The sequence below is a fragment of the Panthera leo genome, chromosome C1, assembly GCF_018350215.1.
Source record: "Panthera leo isolate Ple1 chromosome C1, P.leo_Ple1_pat1.1, whole genome shotgun sequence".
In the NCBI taxonomy this organism is placed as follows: Eukaryota; Metazoa; Chordata; class Mammalia; order Carnivora; family Felidae; genus Panthera; species Panthera leo.
In genome coordinates, this window is record NC_056686.1 from 100,880,098 (window position 1) to 100,899,487 (window position 19,390).

Consider the following 19,390-nt stretch of genomic DNA (forward strand, 5'->3'; position numbering starts at 1 on the left):
TCACAAAGGAAATTATAAAATACTTAGAGATGGATAAAGATGAAGATACAACATACCAAAACATCTGGAACACAGTGATAATAACAAGGGGAAATGTATAACTATAAGCACACATTAAAAAATGAAATCTCAACGAACAACCTAATTCTACAACTTCAAAAACTAGAAAAAGAAGGACAAATTAAACTCAAAGCTAGCAGAAGGAAAGAAATAATAAAAATTAAAGTAGAGATGAAAGAAAGAAAGATAAAAATAACAGATAAAATCAACAAATTTAAAAGTTGGTTCTTAGCAAATATCAACAAAACTGACAAACCTTTAGCTAGATTAAAGAAAAAGAGACCAGTCAATTACTAAAACCTGAAATGAAAGTAGGGACATTACTACTGGTTCTACAGAAAGAAAAAGGATTATAAGGGAGTGCTGTGAAAATTATACACCAACAAATTGGATAAACTTAGTTGAGATGGACACTTTCCTAGAAACACAAAATCTACCAAGATTGAATCACAAAGAAATAGAAAAAGGAACGGACCTATAACTAGTAAGAAGATTGAATCAATCATCAAAAATCTCCCAACAAAGAAGAACCCTGAATTTGATGGCTTCACTGGTAAGTTACACACAACATTTAAAGAAGAGCTAACGCTAAGCCTTCTCAAACCTCTTCACCAATGTAACTGCTTGTGCTCCTGCCTGCTATCCCTGACCAGAGCCACCATGCCTAGAGGTCAGAAGAGTAAGCTCCATGCCCTTGAGAAACGCCACCAGGCCCGTGGTGAGACCCAGGGTCTGGGGGGGCACTCAGGCTACTGCAGGAGCAGCAGCAGCTTTGGGAGAGTCCTCCTGCCCTGCCTGCCCTCTCTCTGGGGATAGACCTCAGAATTTGCCTGCTGCTGTGACACCCAGCTGTCCTAAGGCGGCTGAGTGAACCCCATCTCCTGCCAGTGCCAGTGCAGCTGTTTCATGCACCGATTCGGATGAAGGTGCCAAAAGCCAAGAGGCGGGAAGCCCAAAATCCTCTAATGGCACTGAGGTCTCATGCAGAGACCCATTAAACAAAAGGTGGTTTGGTTAGTGCAGTTCCTGCTGCAGAAGTATCAAAAGAAAGAGACAATTACGAAGGCAGACATGCTGAAGTTTGTCATCCGGAAAGTACAAGTATCATTTCAATGAGATCCTCAAGAGAGCCTCTGAGCACATGGAACTGGCCTTTGGTGTTGATTTGAAGGAAGTGGATCCCATCTGGCACTGCTAGGCCCTTGTCAGCAAATTAAACCTCACCGTGGAGAACTATTTATCATGCCACTGGAAGTCAAAAGAAAGCTGGAGTAGCCATACTTATATCAGACAAGCCAGACTTTAAATTAAAGGCTGTAACAAGAGATGAAGAAGGGCATTATATAATAATCACAGGGTCTATCCACCAGGAAGAGCTAACAATTATAAGTCTATGCGCCGAATACAGGAGCCCCCAAATATATAAAACAATTACTCACAAACATAAGCAACCTTATTGATAAGAATGTGGTAATTGCAGGGGACTTTAACACTCCGCTTACAGAAATGGATAGATCATCTAGACACACGGTCAATAAAGAAACAAGGGCCCTGAATGATACATTGGATCAGATGGACTTGACAGATATATTTAGAACTCTGCATCCCAAAGCAACAGAATATACTTTCTTCTCGAGTGCACATGGAACATTCTCTAAGATAGATCACATACTGGGTCACAAAACAGCCCTTCATAAGTATACAAGAATTGAAGTCATACCATGCATACTTTCAGACCACAATGCTATGAAGCTTGAAATCAACCACAGGAAAAAGTCTGGAAAACCTCCAAAAGCATGGAGGTTAAAGAACACCCTACTAAAGAATGAATGGGTCAATCAGGCAATTAGAGAAGAAATTTAAAAATATATGGAAACAAACGAAAATGAAAATACAACAATCCAAACGCTTTGGGATGCAGCGAAGGCAGTCCTGAGAGGAAAATACATTGCAATCCAGGCCTATCTCAAGAAACAAGAAAAATCCCAAATACAAAATCTAACAGCACACCTAAAGGAAATAGAAGCAGAACAGCAAAGATAGCCTAAATCCAGCAGAAGAAGAGAAATAATAAAGATCAGAGCAGAAATAAACAATATACAATCTAAAAAAACTGTAGAGCAGATCAACGAAACCAAGAGTTGGTTTTTTGAAAAAATAAACAAAATTGATAAACCTCTAGCCAGGCTTCTCAAAAAGAAAAGGGAGATGACCCAAATAGATAAAATCATGAATGAAAATGGAATTATTACAACCAATCCCTCAGAGATACAAGCAATTATCAGGGAATACTATGAAAAATTATATGCCAACAAACTGGATAACCTGGAAGAAATGGACAAATTCCTAAACACCCACAAGCTTCCAAAACTCAAACAGGAGGAAATAGAAAGCTTGAACAGACCCATAACCAGCGAAGAAATTGAATCAGTCATCAAAAATCTCCCAACAAATAAGAGTCCAGGACCAGATGGCTTCCCAGGGGAGTTCTACCAGATGTTTAAAGCAGAGATAATACCTATCCTTCTCAAGCTATTCCAAGAAATAGAAAGGGAAGGAAAACTTCCAGATTCATTCTATGAAGCCAGTATTACTTTGATTCCTAAACCAGACAGAGACCCAGTAAAAAAAGAGAACTACAGGCCAATATCCCTGATGAATATGGATGCAAAAATTCTCAATAAGATACTAGCAAATCGAATTCGACAGCATATAAAAAGAATTATTCACCATGATCAAGTGGGATTCATTCCTGGGATGCAGGGCTGGTTCAACATTCGCAAATCAATCAATGTGATACATCACATTAATAAAAGAAAAGATAAGAACCGTATGATCCTGTCAATCGATGCAGAAATGCCTTTGATAAAATTCAGCAACCTTTCTTAATAAAAACCCTCGAGAAAGTCGGGATAGAAGGAACATACTTAAAGATCATAAAAGCCATTTATGAAAAGCCCACAGCTAACATCATCCTCAATGGGGAAAAACTGAGAGCTTTTTCCTTAGATCAGGAACACGACAGGGATGTCCACTCTCACCGCTGTTGTTTCACATAGTTTTGGAAGTTCTAGCATCAGCATTCAGACAACAAAAGGAAATCAAAGGCATCAAAACTGGCAAAGATGAAGTTAAGCTTTCACTTTTTGCAGATGACATGATATTATACATGGAAAATCCGACAGTCCCCACCAGAAGTCTGCTAGAACTGATACATGAATTTAGCAAAGTTGCAGGATATAAAATCAATGTACAGAAATCAGTTGCATTCTTATACACTAACAATGAAGCAACAGAAAGACAAATAAAGAAACTGATCCCATTCACAATTGCACCAAGAAGCATAAAATACCTAGGAATAAATCTAACCAAAGATGTAAAAGATCTGTATGCTGAAAACTATAGAAAGCTTATGAAGGAAATTGAAGAAGATATAAAGAAATGGAAAAACATTCCGTGCTCATGGATTGGAAGAATAAATATTGTCAAAATGTGAATACTACCCAAAGCTATCTACACATTCAATGCAATCCCAATCAAAATTGCACCAGCATTCTTCTCGAAACTAGAACAAGCAATCCTAAAATTCATATGGAACCACAAAAGGCCCCGAATAGCCAAAGTAATTTTGAAGAAGAAGACCAAAGCAGGAGGCATCACATTCCCAGACTTTAGCCTCTACTACAAAGCTGTAATCATCAAGACAGCATGGTATTGGCACAAAAACAGACACATAGACCAATGGAATAGAATAGAAAGCCCAGAACTAGACCCACAAAACTATGGCCAACTAATCTTTGACAAAGCAGGAAAGAACATCCAACGGAAAAAAGATAGTCTCTTTAACAAATGGTGCTGGGAGAACTGGACAGCAACATGCAGAAGATTGAAACTAGACCACTTTCTCACACCATTCACAAAAATAAACTCAAAATGGATAAAGGACCTGAATGTGAGACAGGAAACCATCAAAACCCTAGAGGAGAAAGCAGGAAAAGACCTCTCTGACCTCAGCCGTAGCAGTTTCTTACTTGACACATCCCCAAAGGCAAGGGAATTAAAAGCAAAAATGAACTCCTGGGACCTTATGAAGATAAAAAGCTTCTGCACAGCAAAGGAAACAACCAACAAAACTAAAAGGCAACCAACGGAATGGGAACAGATATTTGCAAATGACATATCGGACAAAGGGCTAGTATCTAAAATCTATAAAGAGCTCACCAAACTCCATACCCGAAAAACAAATAACCCAGTGAAGAAATGGGCAGAAAACATGAATAGACACTTCTCTAAAGAAGACATCCGGATGGCCAACAGGCACATGAAAAGATGCTCAACGTAGCTCCTCATCAGGGAAATGCAAATCAAAACCACACTCAGATATCACCTCACGCCAGTCAGAGTGGCCAAAATGAACAAATTGGAGACTATGGATGCTGGAGAGGATGTAGAGAAACGGGAACCCTCTTGCACTGTTGGTGGGAATGCAAATTGGTGCAGCCACTATGGAAAACAGTATGATGGTTCCTCACAAAATTAAAAATAGATTTATCATATGATCCAGCAATTTTGCTTCTGTGTATATATGCAAAAGAAATGAAAGCAGGGTCTTGAAGAGATACCTGTACACCTCTACATATAGCGGCATCATTCACAGTAGTTAAAACGTGGAAGCAAAGTGCCCATCAACATATGGAAAGATACGCACAATGTGGTATATAATGTAATATTATTCAGGTTATAAAGGAAAGGAAAATTTGGTTTTCGAAGAAAATTCTGATAAATGTTACAATATGGATGAAACTTGAGGACATTATGCTAAGTGAAATAAGCCAATCACAAACCGACAAATACTATACAATTGCACTTACACGAGGTGCCTAGACTAGCTAAAATCAGAGACAGAAAGAATGGTGGTTGCCAGGAGATGGGAGTGCAGGAAATAAGGTGTTCTTGTTTCATGACAATAGAGTTTCAGTTTTACTAGATGAAAATAGTTCTGGAGATAAATGTACTTAATACCACTCAACTATACACTAAAAAAGTATGATGATGATAAACTTATTTTATATGTATTTTATCACAGTAAAAAATGTGGGGCAACAGCTGGAATGTAATTTTCCCAGTAATTTCGTAGACACTTTATCCTATTGCTGTTTTTGTCAACTTGATTGGCCCTTTTTCCTATGTTGTCTTTTAAGAGGAAAATATCTGCTTATGCCCTTCAAAATACTTAGTGTTATTTTCATGGGAGCCCTGGTTCCCAGGGATCATTCAGTGGACTCGCTGTTTTGTCCCAGTTCCCGGAACATGTACAGATGGATGTACTACGGACTCCCAGTTACCACCTTTCTGAATGCTCTTTTACACAACAAGCCTGAAGGATGCTGACTTGGATTGGTTGTGGCTGAAGTGTTTTCTGGTTTGGTGTTCCAATCCTTCCTTCCATATCCAATGATTACTGGATATCCATCAGTCCCCAAATGGTGATTTAGTCAGCAGTGAGGAAAGGCAAACACAGATGTTCTCCAAATGTATCAAAGGATCAACAAAGTGGAAACAAGAAACTTTAAGTAATAATTAGAAGATTTTAAATTTGTTGAGCAGAACTGAACACCAGTTAGTAGCTTGTTTTCTCCCCAAACCTCTTGTATTCTTTTCTGTTTCACAGACAGAGAAATTAAGACTCAAACTTCGTGAATACTATCAACAGATCAACTCTCTCTCCCTTAGGTTCTGAGGTTTCTGGCTATACGTTAATTAATTATAAGCAGAAACTTTCTATCTTAAGTACCTTTGAATTCATCTCAGCAGTGAGCACAGTGACTAGCACACACTCAGTTTTCAATAAATATTTCATAAAGGAACAAATGTCCTAATAATCAGGACATATGCTTAAGCACAAATAATCTAATTTTCTAAAACCCAAATGGCACGGTTGAATAGTTCCTGAGCCACCTTCTTAGTTTTGCTTCCGTCATGAGGAAAAGAAAAAAGATAGTAAAATAAACACTTTCTTTAGAGAAATAAACTCTTTTCTTTAGATAACCAGACATCTGTGTTACTTAAACTGCCATTTCTCCAGTTCTGGCTAATTATTATGCATTTTATCATAGATTTTCCCTTGTATTTCCTGCAAGAGAAAATTTCTGTTGTATTCTTTCTTTTAAGTCTACTTTTTACTTCGATCAGCTTCTCAAAACACCTGGAGGACTAATGTGAACCACCCAGAGAAATGCTATCTGAAACCTACCAGCAGCTCATGGTAGCATAAAAATCAATGGTTGCCATAATAGCCCTGAGCTATCATGATTTCATCTCTGCCATTACCTAGCTGTGACATTGAACAGGTCACTTAACTTCTCTGTACCTCTCTTTCTTTGCGTGGGGTGTTATGAGGCTCAAAAGAAATAATGTATTTAAAAAACTTTGTTCTTTGAACGTACAAAGCATGGTTACAAACTTTTATAGAGTCTTATGAATTAAAATCTTATGGGTCTTCATGACCACCCACACTGCCATCTGTGAAAGAAAGGAGAAGTTCTTTGTTTTTTATTTTGTTGCTGCATTCTTTGGCAAAAGGGAAAACTTGTCTCCCTGCTAGAACCATAATAAAACAATAATAGGAGCGACGGCCTCCATTTGGTAATCAACTATCCATATCCATAAAATATCTCATACTTCCAGTGGCCAGTAGTTAAATTCTCACATTAAAAACCCCTGCACTTGGGGTGCCTGGGTGGCTCAGTCGGTTAAGCATCTGACTTCGGCTCAGGTCATGATCTCATGGTTCATGAGTTCAAGCCCTGCATCAGGCTCTGTGCCAACAGCTCAGAGCCTGGAGCCTGCTTTGGATTCTGTGTCTCCCTCTCTCTCTGTTCCTCTCCCACTCACACTCTGTCTCTGTCTCTCTCAAAAATAAATAAAGATTAAAAAAATTTTTTTAAACCCATGTGCTTGGTTCTTCCCCTACTTCAGATTGTGTGCTAATAAGCATATGGGACAACAGATCTGAGTGTGTAAATATATAATGTGGTAAAGAAGAACTTTTAGAACAAATGCCACCTTCCCCCCAAATAAGAAGGCCTCATGGTTATTATAATCTTGCAGGAATTCTCCCTAGGTAACTAATTTTGTGGATATTGCTGAATGGCATTATTTCCCCATCTTTCGCCTTCTTGAAAATATCTGAAATAAAAGATTTCTTAGACTAATCTCTTTGGATTGTAAATGACGGAAATCTAACTTGAAGTAGCTTAAGCAAAAAAAAAAAAAAAAAGGGACTTTATTGACTTGTGAAGTCCAGGACTTATTTTAACATTGGCTTGTTCCTGTGATATAAGTCCTTCCTCATAATCAATTTCAAGCTACTGATGTGACATTACAGGATGTGGAGCTGGGAAGAAAGGTGCCACTTGAGCACACCCCTGCTCAGATGCTGGGCACGGTGCTGCGTCAGTTACCGAGGTAAACAGGGTAAACCATGGTCCCTCTTCTGACACAGGGAATGAGGAGGAAATAACATTTATTATAACATTAAGAACTTGCCAGATGTCTCGCACTTATTTCCATTCTCTATTTGTTACAAGAGCTTAGACTCTGAATACAGATTGCCTGAGTTTAAACATCAGTACTATAGTTTACTTAGTGTTTGATTCTGAACAAATTAGTTAACCTGTGTCTCAGTTCTCTCATCTACAGAAAGAGGATAGTAACAACATCTGTTTTATAAAGCTGTTTGGGGAATGAGATGTATTGATACATGTAAAACATTTAGCGTAATTTATCATTCATGGTGATCAATCATCAGGGGTTCACTGTTCACACATTGTTATTGCCATTTTCTAATCCTACAAAGAGCCTTTTGACTGATAGGTACAATTGTCTCCAGTGAAGAAACTGAGAGGTTAAGTGGTTTTTCTCAAAGACAAATAAAATGCACGTAAGTTGGTATTTGACTCTGAGTCTGTATAATTCCAGGTTTCATACTTGCTGTACATACAACAGTAAAAACAACAGCACTATTTATCATATGCCCATTCTGAACCAGTAGCTTTAAATATATTTCCTAGTGTATTACTCATAATAGTACAATGGACTTGGGTTTTTCTTTCCATTTGACAGATAAGAAGACTGAGGGTCAGAGGGTTAAGTAATTTTTAAGGCTATATAGCCAGTTGGGATTTGAAGCAAGTCTGCCAGATTCATAAAAATGTCATCTTAATTACTCTGCTAAATGACTTACAAGTATTTTTTTAATCATTATTTGGAGCTGTATTTCTTCATTTTACTCGGACAAAAGATGTGGATCATGGGTAATGTGGAAAGTGCCATATAGGAATTCCAAGAGATAGGAATCTAATGCATAACATAAACAGAAAGAAGGGAGAGAGATTTTAGTCTTTGTTTTCCTTATTGTAGGGTCAGAGGACTTCTCAGAGATGGCATTTTAGCTGGGTCTTGTTGGATAAACTTTAACAGGCTGATGGTGGTGGGGTGTGCACTTCCTATATAGGAAATTCTATGAATAAAAGCATACAGGCCTGAGAGTAGCTGTATATTTAGTGAATAGCAAACAGACTCAACAGGCGTTATGCAATGGACAGCTGAAGATGGAAAGGGAAATATTGCCTTGATTGTAGAGGGTTTTTCTGAGCACCACACTAAGGAATTTGGACTTCACTATTTGGCACTAAGAAGCCCCTAAAGGTTTTTGAGAAGGGGGATTACATGAACTGGACTGTATTTAGGAAAACAAGGCTTATAGCATTATGTAGAGTAGACTGGAGTGGAAGGAGTCTGGAGCCAGGAAGATGAGTTATATGTAATTGCAACAGTTTATGCAAGAGATTATGAAAGCCAGAATTAGGGTGGAGTGGGACAGTAAGAAATGACGAAATAGCATTAACAGGATCATCCTCGCTCATTAAAAACAACAAAAACAAAAACAAAAAAACTCTACATATGTAGCTACTGGTGGCACACTGGTAACAACATTTTAATGCATTACCATCTTTACTGAGCGCCTGATAGAGACAGGTATTATATTAGGTAGTGTCAGGAATATAAAAATAAATATGAAAGAGCTTCTAAACAATTTTTTTTCGTTACTTACTATTTGCCATGTACCATTCCAAGCATTTTACATGTAGTTTCTAAATTAATTCTCATAACAACCATAGGCAGTAGTTACTATTTTCTCCAATTTGCAGATGAGGACACCAAAGGTGGGAGGCAGGATCACTGGCTGAAGACCACATGGTACTCCTAGTCCCTTGTACGATACACAAATAACCATATTGGTGTCCGCCACGGCATCCCTCTCTGGGCTGGACAGTTGCGGTAGCCTTCTTAGCTGATCTTTGTGCTTCCACTCCTTCCTTAAGAACTCTTCTTTACTCAGTAACCAGAATAGTATTTTTAAAAACAAACATAAATCACTTCCCTGCTTAAAAGCTTGCTGTGGTTTCCCACTGTGCTTAGAATACACTCCCAAATCCTTTCCCACCCTGAATAATTGGTCCTGACCATTGGCTATCATAGTCCAACAATACTTACTTTTTTGCAGGACTATTTTAAGCACTTTCTCACCTCAGAGCCTTTGCAAATGCAGTTTTCTCTTACTGGCCTCATCCCCCATTCTTTATCAGCTAAAATTCTTACATATACTTTTTTGTTCTGGTGTGTGTTTACCGGTTTTGTTTTCATTTTTGTGTGTCTTTGTTTGTTGAAGCATGATACTGAGCCATACTGGAGGCTGGGGCAAAAGGAGAAATTAGTAATATTGATCCTAACCTTATTTAATATTTTTATTTCTTTCTACATGGAATTTTTGCATCGATTTTTATTTTTTTAAATATTGCATTCATAGGTTATTGATCTTGATGATTTTTGAGTTTTAGGGTGCCCCTTTATTTATTTTTTTAAATGTTTAGTTTTGAGAGAGAGAGAGAGAGCAGGGGAGGGGAAGCAAGAGAGGGAGACACAGAATCTGAAGCAGGCTCCAGGCTCTGAGCTGTCAGCCCAGAGCCTGACACGGGGCTCGAGCTCACGATTTGTGAGATCATGACCTGAGCCGAAGTCGGACGCTCAACAACAGAGCCACCCAGGCGCCCCTGGTGGGGGGTACCCCTTTAAAACTTATACCAGAGGCAAGAGCCTCCCTCTCTTCACCCTCATCCTAGCCCTGGTTATCTGTCTCTCTCACTAACCTGCAAGCTTCAGGATAGAGGGGCCATGCCTGTTTTGTTCGCTACTACATCTGCTGTGTGTAGCAGAGTGACTGGCATAGAAAAAGCAAAAAAAAAAAAAAATCTGCTGAATGATTGAATGAGTGTTCAAATGTATCATCATATTTTGTCATCATCTAACCCTGTTTGGGGCTTTTCTCTCTTGTTTATAGATGAAGAAACTGATGCTTAAAGATGTTAAGTAACCTGGTCAAAATATGTACACAGTTAATTAGTGCACAGAAGAGCTGGAACTGGAATCCAAGCCTCTGACTTTAGACCCAGGGCTAGTTCACAAGCCCCTCCCCCGAGGTGCTTCAAACAAGAGCTGAATAGACATTTACCAGGGCGGTTGCAGAAAGAGGTGCTGGAATGTATGGGAAGCCTGACTCGTTGACTCACTTCTCTTCCAATACTTAATGGTCTTTAATTCCATGATGATCACCTTATAATATAACCTGCAGTCTCTGTAGAACTTGGTAATCTCAGTGTATTCATCTGCAAAGTAGGAAAATAGCACCCATCTAACTAACTTGTTGGAAGCATTAAATAAGATGGTGTATGCCAGTTTCCTAATACAGTGTTTGTCATATAAGAGATATCAAATGTCATTAATTTCAATAATAATAAAAATAAATGACTTTGGTGAAAGAACTCTGGAGTTTGAAAGTAAAATAATGTCTCCTTTCCTTGACTTTCACAGGAAGGGCCACTCTTCCAGTTGGAAGAAGAGAATTAGACCCGCTATGTCACTTCTGTACTTGCCTTCCTGGTAAGAGCCTGGTCAACCCTGTTTGAAAGTTGAGAGTCTTGGGCTCTGAAAGTAACAGAAATAGAACCACACTCAAGATCACCTGCTTTTCACCTAACTCTCTTGCCTCCTTACTTTCTCAAATGGAACTAATTTCCAGTAGCCTGTAACCAAGCCCTCTTTCCTGGCTCTTTTCTTTTAGTCAGAAAGAACTTCCTCCTTGAGAGGAACAGGGAGGAGGCTCCACTTTACAGAGAACTTCTCTCCAGCAAAAGCAGCATTATCTATAAAAACTCTCCACATGGAAGGGAGGGAGAAGAGTGATGTTTTATCTACTGAGAGTAAAGTCACAGTGAGTGTTTCACGGGAGAGAGTATGGTTTCAATCAGTTGATGCTGCACGCGGCAGCCTCTTGGCTCCTCTCCTTCACCTTTTCTTATGCCAGAATCTTTCTCCAAGAAGGAGGAACCAGACCAGTGATAGAATCATATCCAGTGCAACGCTCACCCCTGGGGTCAACTTCATAACCTCCAGAATGGTGTGGGTCTTGTAGCAGACACCCAATAAACACATGTTGAGTGACTGATAAAACCGAAGTGTATAATGGACAACTTTACACACATGCTCACACATTTTCAGGCCTCTGGTATGAGGCAGCTGTCTTCAGACACTTTCTCCTTTGAATTCCCTTTTATGTTTTTTCTTTCACTTTCTTGGTTCATTTCTTTGCCCCCTCCCATCCTTACATACACTCACACATACACATGCATGTGTGGGCACATACACACACATGCACACACCCCCTGAAGATCAAAAAGATGTGGAGGGATAACAGATCAATTTTACTTATACTTCAAGGAAACTTACATTTCAAATGAGATGTACTGCAGGAAAAGTTCCTATTTCAATTGTTATAAAACAATTTCAATTTCCTAGTTCAATTGTTATCAAAATGAAAGCAAGGCTTGGCTGAGTTTGCTTCAATATCTAGACAACTTAGTATTCTATATCATTTCAGAATGAGTTGGTGAAGCATACTGGCTATTCAAATTTAAGTGAAACACACAGGAAAGCAGACTCTGAGACTAGAAAATAAACAGAGGAGAAAATGGAGTAAGAATATGTATTGACAAGGGGTGAAAAGATAGATCAAGGGCAAAGTACAGCAAAGCAGAATGGACAGAGGGTACAAAAGGTACGGTACTTACCTTGCTCTCACTGCTAAAACCAATGTGATCTGACAGACAATGTAAGAGACCCAGCATGTACTTTATGTCACATTGAATACAAGTACCCATGGGATGCTTGGGTACTGAATACAAGGCCATAGGATGCAGCAGAAGGTATTTAAAATAATGTAAAAGCATATACTATCAGCTAAAACAACACAGGAATGAGGAATCTAATGTGTGTAACAATAAGGAGTCCAGATGGGTAGCAAGTTGGAGATCTGCCAATGAATAAGTAACAGTGCCCCAAGTCACAAAGACTGGCACCTGATGTGGGGCTGACTGGTAAGAGCAGGGCATGCTCCAAACTTGGCAGGAAGTACAGTGTAGCTGATCACAAAAATGGCCCCTCTGCCATGTAAACTTTGCAGCTTATCCCTTCAAGAGGTATAATCTATTCTCCATCCATTGATTCTCCACCCATTTGACCATTTAACCTATTCTGTCATGTTTCGAGTGGATGCTTGAAAATAACTTGCTCACTGGGGCTTACCTCTTCTCTCCTGATATTGGAACCCTGACCATCACCACCATGTGAAGATTCCAAGCCTACTGAATGATGAGAGATGCTTTTCCCTGTCACCCTTATCACCCAAGCCAACAGACACCTACCAACCATCAGAAGCAGAATCATCTACCTGACCAGCATGTGAGTGAGCCTGGCCAAGATCAGAAGAAGAATTACCCAACCAAGCCACGTTCAAATTACTAACATACAGAATTATACACTAAATTGATGGTTATTGTTTTAAGCCACTAAGTTTAGGAGTGGTTTGTTTTTGTTATGCTTCAAAAAATAACTGCTATACAAGGGTATCAGATGGGTCATTAGCCTAGGGACTTGAGAACAAGAATTCAGTAAACAGAAAAACTCAGCCTTGGGAACAAACTAGGAGGCCAGTAACAAGAACTTGAATAAAAGGGGTACAAGATCTCAGAAAAAGAAGCAAATTTGTAAGATTTGGGGACCTCACAATAGAATTAGGCAGTCTTAAAAGTAGACATGTTTAACATCAAAATGTGGACAAAATTCACTAAGTGCCTTCAAGATCAGGTCAGGACTGTTGCTAGGAACATTGATTTTAAAAAATTTCCTACCCGTATCTTTTATGATTACTATCCACAGAAGCTATCCCAAACCTTTTCCAAACTCCTCAGGAGCAAAATCACACTTCATTTTTCTTACTCTCTTTCAGGACTCATTCAATGTTCTGCCACAAAAGGTATAGACTTGACCATGGTCATCCAGATTTGCCTCCCTCTCCCCCACATGATGGAATAAATGTCTTCCTTGTGCCTGATGTTCCTCATCCTACCTGTGCTCTAGAACCTCCGGGAGGATTTCCATCACTCATTTCCTCTCTTCCGTATCTTCACTCTTTTACTCAGTTTTTCCCATCAGAATGGAAATATTCCAATAGGTTCCATTTTAAAAATTCTCCCTTATTCCACTTTGTTCTTGTGACCACACTGCTTCTCTCTTCCCCTTTACTCTGGGAAAAAGTGGTGTACTTGTTGCTCCTATATTCTCCCTTCATTTAGCTTCCAACTTTGGTTGTTGTTGTTGTTTTTTTTTTAATGTCTGCCTTCAACACTCCATGAAATTGCTCTCACCCAAAGCCAGGAACCAGATTAAGCCTGACATAGGCAATGACATTAACCTCGTTCTTCCTGATTATGTGTGAAGGGTTACAATAATCTGTTAGACATTCTAGTTTCCCTTAGGATATTTTCCTGGAAGTGACCTACAACTTCTCCAAACTACAGGATGTCTGTTCAATTATTTATTCGGAATTGTCCTCCTTGGTTTAAGAATTTAAAAGGAATGGACGACAAGGCCAGAGCTGAATTCTGGTCAATCATGAGGGATCTGTATGATACTGACATTCTTTACGACTGAAAAGTCATAGCCAGAGGGCTACCTACTTTTTAAAAAGGCCATGCTAATACTATTAGCCCAAAAATAGTCACTGGCTCTAAAGTCCAGGAGATCAGTATAGATGGGAAGAGAAAGAGAAAGCTGTAGTCTAAGTTTTGTACCTGGGAGTTAGTCAATCTAGAAAGGGCCATGCAATCTGGAAAGGGCCTTTCTTGTAACTTGTAAGCTGGAAATACTCACATGTCTCCGATTTTACTTGCCACCTTGCTGGTGCCAACCTGTCTGGTTTACTCAAGTTTTTGTCACTGACCTCCTGTCACAGTTTTGTTCTAGAAAAAAACTAATTTCCAATCAAACCCAGCAGCAAGAGAAGAAAGAAAATGGAGTTTTTTTGTTTCCAACTTCTGCAATTCAGGAAAATACAGGGAATGGGAATGGCCAGAGTACTAACAGATTATATCCAGAAACAAATCTTCCTAAATATTAAAAGAAGCACTCATAAAAAGCCAAATAGGCAAGGCTCTTTAGGAGCTATTTAAACTGGGGAAATTCCAGAAATTAATAGGCAACACTAAAAGAAAACATCTATGTTAAATGAGTAAATGTAATGCACTAATGTTACCTAATAAAAGAAAAAGTCTTTCCAACTGGACAACAAAGCAAACTCACACTTAACACTAAAAATAAGGCACACACCTAAAATAAAGTTACTGAAAAAACTGATGATCAGGGTGCCTGGGTGGCTCAGTTAGTTAAGTGTCCAACTTCCGCTCAGGTCATGATCTCATGGTTCATGAGCTCAAACCCCGCGTCGGGCTCTGTGCTGACAGCTCAGAGCCTGGAGCCTGCTTCAGATTCTGTGTCTCCCTCTCTCTCTGCACCTGCCCTGCTTGTGCACATGCTCTCTCTCTCTTTCTCTCTCTCTCTCACCCCCTCTCAAAAATAAACATTAAAGAAAAAAAACATGATCAAAGACTGTGCAAATATACAGTAGGTAGATGCAAACAAAAAGAAGATGAAGGTCTAATCTTAACACAAGATTAAATTCAACTTGAAAAAATTAGAAAACAAAGAATACTTTGTAATGTTAAATTTTCTATCAACAATAAATATTAAACAGTTATAGCAAATAATTTAACATCATAAAGCAAAAACTATAGGAGATAAAAAGGAAGAATTGGTAGAAACAAACTAGTGACAACAGACTTTAATTACCCCATTTATATTAACTTCCATCTATATAACTCTCTGACTATGATAGCTTAAACCCATAAAATATTTCCCACAATTAGCCAAATATAAAGCCACAAAGAAAACTTCCAAATTCCCCAAAGTGGAAATCTTAACAGATTATATCCTCTAAACATAATATAATATAACTGGAAATTAACATCTAGTCAGAACACAAAGAATAGTTCATCACTTGGAAATTAGAATTCTTACTTAAAGAATTCTTAAATGAAAAAGAAAACCCTAATACAAATTAGAGAAATAAAAAACAGAAGTTCCTGAAATGCTATGTACTGGATCTATGAGTTAGCAAGTAAAACAGGGCTCACAAGAAAATTTGTAATCTTAAATATTTATTTTAATACAGAATAAAAATCAGTATTTAACCTAAGAAATTAGAAAAGGAAAAACTAACTTAAACAAGGGAAGAAGAAAATTAGTAGAGAAAAGGCAAACATTTGTGTGCTAATAGATGATAAATAGGAAAGATCATATCAAAAAAATTCAAAGCTGATAGTTGGGAAAAACCCACAATGGTTACCACTAGCCAACAAATTGAATGAAACTACACAAAGAGAGAAACCACAAAATCACACACAAAAGAAATTGTCATAAGGAAATAATCACAGACTTAGAGAAGAATAAAAGGTTATATACTCTTTGCCTAATGTTTTAGAGACAAATTTTAAAACTTTATTGAAATGGACATTTATCTAGAAAATATAAATTATAAGATCTAACTCTAGAAGAAATGGAAAATCTAAACAATCCTATGGAAGAAACAGAAGTTGTTAATGAGGTACCCCTTCATGATTTACCGTGATGAACACTCAGTAATGTACACAAGTGGTGAATCGTTATATTGTACACCTGAAACTAAGAGAACACTGTATGTTATTTATACTTGAATTTAAAAAATACTATAGATCCAGATGTTTTCATAAGGAAGTTATGCCAAATATTTAAGAAGTTCTTAACTGGTCCTGAATGTATAAAATGGATGCATTTTCTTAAGTATTACATTGGTATCAAAACATGTAAAAGATTCCCTAAGAAGAGGAAATTGCAGACCAAACTAATATATTAGCACAGTGCAATATTAACAAATAAAATTCAGGTATTAAAAAACTAATAGCTAGATGAGATTTATTTAAGAAATGCACAGAAGTTTCCAACAGAATTGATCAAATGAGAAAAATAACAATATTATAGTGGTTACACTTCTCTCAGTGTTTCCTATGTACTAGTCATTATTCTAAGCACTTTACATATGTTAACTCACTATTTTTTGTGACATCTATATGAAATAAGAATTATTATTCTATTTTATAGATAAAAAAATTGCTATTGAGAAGCATTAAGAAACTTGCCCAGGATTATACACTTAGTAAGTGACAGATACACTTTCCAGAACCCAAGCAATGACTGACTTGAGACTCTTATCTTCCCAACCACTATGGTGTACTGCCTATCTTTTATCATCTTCATAGATTCTAAAACACTGTTTGAAACAATTCAGCATCCCTTCCTGAATTTTAAAATATACTCATAAAATATAAAGATATGAAAATTTCCTTAATGTGATAAAATGTATTTATTTGCTTGAAACACAGATTACATTTAATAGAGAAACCATTAGAAGCGTTCCATCTAAAGTCAAGAATAGAAGAGGAATTGTATTCCTTTGGTATTCTTGTGAATCAGACTGTTTTCTTAATTTATTTTTCTTTTTTTCTTTAATTTTTTTTATGTTTATTTCTGAGACAGAGAGAGACAGAGCATGAGTGGGGGAGGGGCAGAGAGAGAGGGAGACACAGAATCCGAAGCAGGCTCCAGGCTCTGAGCTGTCAGCACAGAGCCCGACGCGGGGCTCGAACTCACAAACCGCGAGATCATGACCTGAGCCGAAGTCGGTCACTCAACCTACTGAGCCACCCAGGCGCCCCCTTAATTTATTTTTCAAATAGTTCCTTTTTATATATAGAAATGCAACTGATTTTTTTATGTTGATTTTGTATACTGCAACTTTACTGAATCAGTTTATTTGTTCTAACAGTTTTTTTGGTGGATCTTTAGGTTTTTCTACATATAAGATCACATCATCTCCAAAAATATAATTTTATTTCTTCCTTTCTGATTTGAATTCCTTTTATTTCCTTTTCTGGCCTAACTGCTCTGGCTAGTACTTCCAGTCTACTTTGAATAGAAGTAGCAAGAGTGGGTATCCTTGTCTTGTTCCTGATCTTACAGGAAATCTTTCACCATTGAATATGATGTACGTTGTGGGCTTGACATAAATGGCCTTTATTATGTTGAGGTACATTCCATCTATACCTGGTTTGTTGAGCTTTTTTATCATAAAAGGGTGATGAATTCTGTCAAATGCTTTTTCTTCATCTATTGAGAGTGACTTATCTTTCATCTTGCTACTGTGGTATATCACATTGACTGATTTGCATATGTTGACACATCCTTGCATTCCAGGAATAAATCCTACTTGATCATATTAATATGATCCTATTCATGTGTTGCTATGCTAGTTTCTGTGTGAGAGAGAGTGTGTGTGTGTGTGTGTTTCACATTTATGTTTATCAGAAATACTGGCCAGTAGTTTTCTTTACTTGTAGCGTCTTTGTCCGACTTTGGTATTAGGAGAATGCTGGACTCATAAAATGAGTTGAGAAGTGTTCCCTCCTCTTTAATTTTTTCAAAGAGTTTGAGAAACATTGGCATTAATTCTTTTTCAAATATTTGGTAGAATTCACTGGTTAAGCCATTTGGTCATGAGATTTTCTGTGTTGGGAGGTTTTTGATTACTAATTCAGTCTCCTTATTTATTATTGGTCTGTTCAGCTTTTCTATTTCTTCAATATTCATTCTTGGTAGTTTGTATGTTTCTAGGAATTTATCTATTTCTTCTATGTTATCCAATTTGTTGGCATATAATTTTTCATAGTATCTTTTATGCCCCTTGGTATTTCTGTGGTATCATTTGCAATATTTCCTCTTTCATTTCTGATTTATTAACTTGAATTTTGTTTTTCTTAGTGTAGATAAAGGTTTATCAATTTTGTCTTTTCAAAACATGACCTATTTTTCCACTGTTTTTTCCTATTATTTTCATAGTCTCAATTTCATTTATTTGTACTATAATTTTATTGTTTCCTTCCTTCTGCTGACTTTGGGCTTAGTTTGGTCTTCTTTTTCTAGTACCTTGAAGTATAATTTTGGGTTGTTTATATGAAACATTTCTGTCTTTTAAATGTAGGTGTTTATTGCTGTCAGCTTCCTGCTTAATACTCCTTTTGTGACAGGTAAAAGACTTGTACATTGAAAACTATAAAACATGGATGACAGAATTGAAGAAGAAACAAATAAAAGGAAAGATAACCTGTGTTCATAATTTGGAAGTTAATATTTCTAAAATGTCCATGCTACCCAAAGCAATGTACAGGTTCAATGATATCCCCATCAAGATTCTGATAGAACTTTTTACAGAAATAGAAAAAACAATAATAAAATTCATATGGAACTGCAAAAGACACAGAACAGCCACAGTGATCTAAGAAAAAAAAAGGCGCGGGGTGCCTGGGTGGCTTAGTCAGTTGAGCATCTGACTCTTGATTTCAGCTCAGATCATGATCTCATGGTTCATGAGTTCGAGCCCTGCATCAGGCTCTGTGCTGACAGTGTGGAGCCTGCTTGAGATCCTCTCTCTCTCTCTCTCTCTCTCTCTCTCCCCTGTCCCATGTTCTCTCTCTCCCTCTCTCAAAATAAATAATAAAAAAAAGAACAAACCTGGAGGCATCATACTTTCTGATTTCAAAGTATATTACAAAGCTATAGTAATTAAATCAGTAATTTACTGGCATAAAGACATATAGAACACTGAAACAGAATAGAGACCCCAGAAATAAATCCACACATATATTGTCACTGATCTTTAACAGGGGTGGCCAACAACAAACAATGGGGAAAAAATAGTCTCTTTAACAACTGGTCCTGGAAAACT

At 37.6% G+C, this 19,390-nt stretch overlaps 1 pseudogene; it reads left to right on the top strand.

Moving 5' to 3' along the window:
• Nucleotides 1-720: 720 nt before the first annotated feature.
• LOC122225957 overlaps nt 721-19,390 on the top strand; it is a 79,538-nt pseudogene continuing 60,868 nt past the window's right edge.